The following is a 7,459-nucleotide window of genomic DNA, read 5'->3' on the forward strand; positions in this document are numbered from 1 at the left end:
AGATATAAACACATTTGGATGTGTATGCTTATGTTACGGTTTAAGATATACTAAAAACCAAAATAAAAGTTAAAATCACCAATAATGAGCCACATTGAGATCATGAGTGATGTGATGAGTGAAATAATGATCTCCTTAGAAAGACAGAAAAGTTGCAAGAATGCAAAAAAGTTCCCATATATTCTTTATAGTCACCAATCACATCTTCCTACATGTGTTTTATTCACTTCTATGTCTCTACACATATACATATGCATATCTACATGTGTTATTATTCCTTGCCGGTTTGAGACATTATACTCTTCACCCCTACATACTTGAGAATCTATCTCCTGCAAATAAAGACATTCTCTTACAGAACCTCAGGACAATCATTGAATTCAGGAAAACCAACAGCGAAGCTATGTTACTCTTTAATTACTTACCTGCTTAAAAATGCATCCACTGAATCTGATCGTGAAGAAACATCGCATTAATTCACACTAAGGGACATTCTACAAAAAAACTGATCCGTACTCTTGAAAAATATCTATGGCTTGAGAGACAAAGGAAGACCGAGGGGCTGGTCCAGGCTCGAGGGGCCTAAAGAGACCACAGCTAAAGGCCGTATGTGACCTGGACTGGATCTTTAACCAGAAACATGTAGAGGATTTTTAAACTCTAAGAAACAAACTGAGGGTTGCTGGAAGGGAGTTAGAAGGAGGGGTCACTGGGTAACAGGCATTAAGGAAGACATGGGACGGAATGAGCACTGGGTGCTCTGTGCAATTGATGAATCACTAAATTCTACCCCTGAAGCGAATAATACACTCTAGGTTAACTAAATTGAATTTAAATAAAATAAAATTTTTAGTTAAGGAAAAATGTAAAGGACGTTATTGGGACAATCGGTGAAACCTGAACGCAAGACTGTAAATTAAAGAGTAACATAGCTTCGCTATTAGTTTTCCTGAATTCAGTCATTGTCCTGAGGTTCTGTAAGAGAATGTCTTTATTTGCAGGAGATAGATTCTCAAGTATGTAGGGGTGAAGAGTATAATGTCTCAAACCGGCAAGGAATAATAATACATGTAGATATGTACATGTATATGTGTAGAGACTTACAAGTGAATAAAACACATGTAGGAAGATGTGATTGGTGACTATAAAGAATATATGGGAGATTTTTTGCACTGTTCTTGCAACTTTTCTGTAAGTTTGAAATTATTTCAAAATTTAAAGTTAAAAGTCAAGTAGCAGTCTAAAACTATTCTAACATAGGAACACCTGGGCGGCTCAGTTGTTAAGCCTCTGCCTTCATTCAGCTCAGGTCATGATCCTGGGTTCCTGGGATGGAGCCCCACATTGGGCTCCCTGCTCAGGGGGAAGCCTGCTTCTCTCTCTCCCACTTCCTCTGCTTGTGTTCCTTCTCTCCCTGTCTCTCTCTCTGTCAAATAAATAAAGAAAATCTTTAAAAAAAAACCCAAAATTAAAAAAAACTGATCTAACATCAAAATGTTCTTTTTCAAGGAATCAAATAATACTTAGAAATGAAAGTCACATCAGACGTTTGCAGATATTCCAGAACTGAAAAATCAGCATGCACATCGAAAACCCTGGTACAGAGTATCTGCACTATCCTTGCCATAGATACGCTAAGAGGTTATAAATACTGAACAAACAATTCTAAGAACAAAAACTCATTTAAATAATCAATCTTTTAAATATGTTTTCATAATTTAAATAATTTATTGTTTACCTTAGTTGTCATATAAATATGCCCCAGGGAGGGCACAATCTGTTCTCTGCCTGAAATTCCCTTCTCTGTTGTCCCACTCCTCACCCCTGTGGCCTAGCTCACTTCTGGTCTTCCGGTAGCTCTGCCTCAACATCACTTCCTCCGAGAAGGCTTCCATGATTTCTTAAGTCAGGGTTGGCTGTCCCTCCTCCGTGCCTCCAACAGCACCCTGGAAGTGTCCTTCCCGTTGCAGACTGAATGCACTTGAGCCTGTTGTCCTTGTCTCATGAGAGAGAAGGCATGAGGGCTGGAGGCTGTGTCTGTTCTATTCTTGGGGTAAGTCTAGCACCCAATACCATGGTGCCTCACGTGTAAAGCTTCTAATAAACACATGCTGAATAGATAAATATGGAACGGTCTATGAATCTGAGTTGTGCAATGTGAGGTTGTAAATCCACCCCCTCCCTTGGTAGACTTTCTGCATTAACGTCAGTCTTTGTGTGGTGTTTATCTTATTCTCATCTCCTGCCCCTGGAAACAGGTCTCGGGGCTGTGTTCACTTCTCTCCTGGGCCAGGCCTGAGCACTATATGTTCACATAAACAAAAGCTCTTGTTCCAAAAACCTCTCTGTGGTTGACAGCTGCTACAGGGAATCTGTTCTGGGTTATCTGTGAAAATCAACTCTGAATATTCCAAAGCAAATATTTGCTCCCGATTCTCCTCTCCCAGAATGCTTCTGGGCTGCCCTACCCTCCCTATCTTTACCAGGTGCCCAGCAACCAGGAAGACAGCTCACTTCAGCACGAGTCCTGCAAAACAGAAGCAAGAAGGCCAGGGAAAATATAGTATAGTCAAAGGGTATTTTATACATTTATTTTATAAGCCCAAATTATTCCGGAGCAGAAGTAGAAAGGCAAATTTATGTTGCAAAATAACTTTATAATGCGCTCAGCTCCATGTATAAATGAGGTGGAATTCTCTTCCTTAGATATTATCCAAAACACGCTTCCTCCTCTTCCATGCCAAAGATTGGATTTGAACTATGAATAGTACATCAAAGGCTATATATATATATATATTTTTTTTTTTTTTCTCTCTCTCTCTGTGGTTTCTGAAGCTTAAGTGCTTTAAAGTAAAAGTAGACCCAAGAGTTGCCTCCCTGGTGTCACTGATGACTTGCCCACCTGTGGCCCTTCTCGCCTCCCCTCACCCCTGCTTTTCATTCTGTAGACATCTCATAGGACAAAGGAAAGGGAAACTTCATAGCCAAGTTCACTGCCATACACTGCCCTGAAAGCCCAGAAAATGACTTAAAAGCTTCATCCTCTCACCAATAGCTAGCTATTAAAGGCAAAGGATCAGCCAGACAATTGATAAAGACCGGGTTCTGGGTTCTAGGGGTTTCTTCCCCTGCTGTCCCTGTGGCCCAGCTGTGCTTACCTGTGACAGTGTTGAGTTGGGGACAAGGATCTTCCCTTAGCTCTCTGGAATGGTTGATACTGCAGACAGAGCCCATTTTAACATAATCAGCCTAAGCAGAGAGGAAGTTGGGATATATCAGCTGAAGAGAGGGAGGGAATGGAGGAGAAGAGAAGGAAGGGGACTGTCACTGCCTGAGTCTTAAGGTAGCAGGTGGGCAATAACAAGACATTGGTTCCCAGTTTTTAGGTCTTGTTGTCCTTTGATGAAAACATGTGGACTTCCCTTCCCAAGACAAATGTACTAAGCACATCCACAGAACAGTTCACACATGGACCCCTCTGCCCTTCTGCCCCTCTGCCCAAAATAACCTGTCCGTGGATCCCGAAATTAAGAAGCCCTCAGCTGCTAATGAAAGGGTCACACCACAGGTTCTAATCATTGGGGAATGGGGAAGAATTTAAGAAAACCGTCGTCATGGGCATCCTGTGAGTCACCAGACAGGGCCTGCCCCAACAGCACACTGCCCAGTGTGGGCAGAAGACCCACGTATTTATGGCCACAGGAAAGATAGCGTCATGGTAAGGGAGGACATAGCCTGGGAGAGCCTGCAGAATTTTTCCTGCCTATGACAGCATAGTTCCCGACTATAAACATTTCGCTGCAATGTATCCTCTTTGCTAATTACAGAAGTGCTTATCACACTGAGTTGGAGTTTGCTGTCCAGGCCTGTCCCTAACATCTCCCAGATGGAGGCCATGACTTCCTCATCCTTTTATCTCCAGCCCTCAAGCTACGCCTACTGCCCCTTAGGTATTTCTTGAATCAAGTAGGTGAATTAATCAGCGAATTTATTTATTAGTAAATGGATGTGTGTAGGTGTAGTATTATATTTCAAGGAGCATGTGGCATTTCTCTAAGCCCCAAGCCAGAAAAATCACCAACTCTCAGGCTACTCTGGCCATTGGAAATAGTTCTAGAGCTAGAAAACTTGGAGGGTGTGATAGAAACCCATGAGAGGGAGAACAACAAGGCATATCCATAATAGATTCACAGAGGGATGCTGTCTTTTATTTTTTTATTATTTATTTCTTTGACAGAGACAGGGAGAGAGGGAACATGAGCAGGAGGAGTGGGAGAGGGAGAAGGAGAAGTAAGCTTCTTGCTGAGCAGGGAGCCCGATGTGGGGCTCAATCCCAGGACCCTGGGATCAGGGCCTGAGCCGAAAGCAGACACTGAACAACTGAGCCACCCAGGCACCCTGGATGGATGGCATCTTAAGGCAGGATATATCAAAATTTAAAGTGTGTAAGAATCACTTGGGATTTTGTTAGACATGCAGAGTCTCAGGTCCTACCTCCAACCAACTGAATCAAAATCTGCATTTTGACAAGATTCCCAAATGTTACTGCTGCTGGTTTGTAGAATAAATTTTTTTTTTTTTAACGTAATCTCTATGTCCAATGTGGGGTTTGAACTTACAACTCTGAGGTCAAGTCCCCTGCTCTACTGACTGAGCCAGCCAAGTGTCCCTGCAGACCATGCTTTGCATAGCAAGATTCTAAGGAGTCTTAATGGTTGTATAATCAAATGCATACCCCTGGGGAAACTGAGAGCCAAGAAGAGCCGCTGCCTTTGACTAGGTCAGAGTGAGGCGCTAGTAGAACTAGGACCAGACCCTAAAGCTTCTGATTTGAATGGTGGGTGGTCTCCACTATCGAGTGTGGACATTCATCCGTGAGACAAGATGCAAGGGGAGTAAGATAGACAAGCAAGGGAGGGCAGCACCCTAGATCTTCGCTAGGTAACCCCAGTCTCTCTACCCCTATTTTTAAATGGAGGGGGCTGATGTCCTTCTTTTCTTCTGTACTTTTTTTCTCCTCCTCCAAAAGCTTGGCAGAGGGGCGCCTGGGTAGCTCAGTTGGTTAAGCATCTGCCTTCAGCTCAGGTCATGATCCCAGAGTCCTGGGATTGAGTCCCCACTTCAGGCTCCATGCATAGCAGGGACCCTGCTTTTCCCTCAGCTAGCCCTTCCCCCTGCTTGTGCTCTCTCTCTCTGACAAATAAATGAATAAAATTAAAAAAATAAACAAGCAAACACTGTTTAAATAAATAAGTAAATGAAAGCAAGATTGGCAGAGAGATTAAATAAGATATTGCTAGGGCTGGGAAAAATTCAGATTTCCTTTCTTCCCTCCACCTGACAAAGTAGCAAGTGGTCAGTACCAGTATCATCCACCATTAGTATCAGTTAGTATCTACAGAGCTGACACTCCAGGAAGAGTGCGACATCATTCCCAAGGTGACACCTTCTAATCTGCCCCCCCCCAGACCCCCTTTCCTCCTGCCATTTCCTCCTGGAATTTCTCAAATGGTGAGCTGTAGCAGTAGTCATCTCCTAGAATTAAGGTCACAAAATATGATGTTAAAATGCACCATGCGACCCTTTTTCCATTCCACCTGATTAATTCTCCAGAACTATCCAGAAGTATAAATAGTATGATCAGTGCTTCTATTCAAATTCTGACAACCTGACCCCCAAAGACATGATTTAGGGGGAAAGCAGAATCCACAAAACTTGGAGACCTCAGAGGCCATGTGATCTAATATCCCACCCAATGTCCAGATCCCCTCTACAGTAAGCTGCAATACGTGGACCTACCTGGGCCAATTGACTCAGTAGGCCTGCCCCATGCCATGCAGACGTCTCCACATAAAAGCAGACTCCAACACGCTTTAACTCAGGCTGACTCCTCAAGTCACTGCCCAGACTCACTCCATGCCCTGAATTCCAATTGTCCCATTTTCTGCTCTTGTTACTCATTATCCCCATTTATGAGCCTGGTTTGTCCTTTGGAGCTGATATCCCACCGAGATAGGACCAGGTTGGAGTGAATTATAATCAAGGAGGGAGGCCAAGGTCATGGCCAGTGAAGGAAGAGCCTTTGATTTTTCTTTTCTTCAATTTTTCTTTCTCTTGACTTCCCTTTCAGAGTTTCTATCCATAGAATTCCAACACTATTCTTGTTAATCTCTGCAAAGTCTGCTTTCTCAATGTCTAAGGTCTATGTCTGTGCTCAGCCACATCACAGTCACCTTCTCTTAGTGTCCCCACCCTTTCTAACTCTTTAATTACCTCTTCTCTAACTGAGTAGTGCTCTGACCAGAGCAGCATTTTCCCCAGACTCAGGAGACAATGGTGGTACAGTGGTTGGTACCCAAGATTTAGATACCTGTACTAAAGAACAGGATGGGGCTTGGGGAACCTTCATTTTTATAAGCAGCTCAGAAGACTTCACTGCAGGTAGACAGGAGGCCTAACTTCCAGAAATATTGATGGGAATTTTGGAGTCAGACACATCGGGGTTCAGTTCCTAGCCTTGCAACTTACTACCTTTGTGACTTTGAACACATTAATTTATCTTTATAAGCCTCAGTTTTCTCATCTCTCTCTTTTTTTAAAAAAGAATATTTTATTTATTTGAGAGAGAGGGCAAGCATGAGCAGGGTTGGGATGGGGGAGAGCGGAGGGGGAAGCAGGCTCCCTGCTGAGCAGAGAGCCCAAGGCAGGGCTCGATCCCAGGACCTTGACAAGGATCATGACCTGAGCTAAAGGCAGATGCTTAACCAACTGAGCCACCCAGGCACCCCTCTTCATCTTTTTTAAAGAGATGATAGCTTTCATCTCTGTATTAAAACCATGAAACAAAATGTCTATGTAGTGCTTTATATAATTCAAGGCAAGTACTGAGCTTTTGATAAATAAAAGTTAGCATTGCTGTTAGTGTAACTGCTTCTTTTAACATCAGGATAGGGAACTTATTAACAGGTGATTCACTGCGTGTCTTTTTTAGCTGACTGAGATTTCTAATAGATGCTGGTGTGGCTCCTGATCACCCCATAACTTTCTCCTATGTCAGTTTTGGGATTCCTCTCAGTAATTTATCACCATGTCTATGCATAGCCATGGGCCTTGCCCTTAGTAGGGGACCAAACTTTGCTGTTTCTTTAAAAGTTTCATTTACTTATTTGAGAAAGAGAGAGAGAGAGTTCACAAGCGTGGGGGAGGGGCGGAGGGAGAAACAGACTCTCTACTGAACAAGGAGCCCGATTCAGGGCTCCATCTCAGGACCTTGGGATCATGACCTAAGCCAAAGACAGACAACAAACTGAGGCCCCCAGCCGCTCAAAATATGCTATTTTTGCATGAGTGAGCGCCGTCTGCTCAAGACTTCCATGCTACACTCCCACAGCAACACCACCTCTGTTCTCACCCTTTACCTGTGCTCTCCAGCATCTTCTGGATGTCATAGTGCTGCTTT

The sequence above is a fragment of the Mustela erminea genome, chromosome 18, assembly GCF_009829155.1.
Source record: "Mustela erminea isolate mMusErm1 chromosome 18, mMusErm1.Pri, whole genome shotgun sequence".
Classification (NCBI taxonomy): Eukaryota; Metazoa; Chordata; class Mammalia; order Carnivora; family Mustelidae; genus Mustela; species Mustela erminea.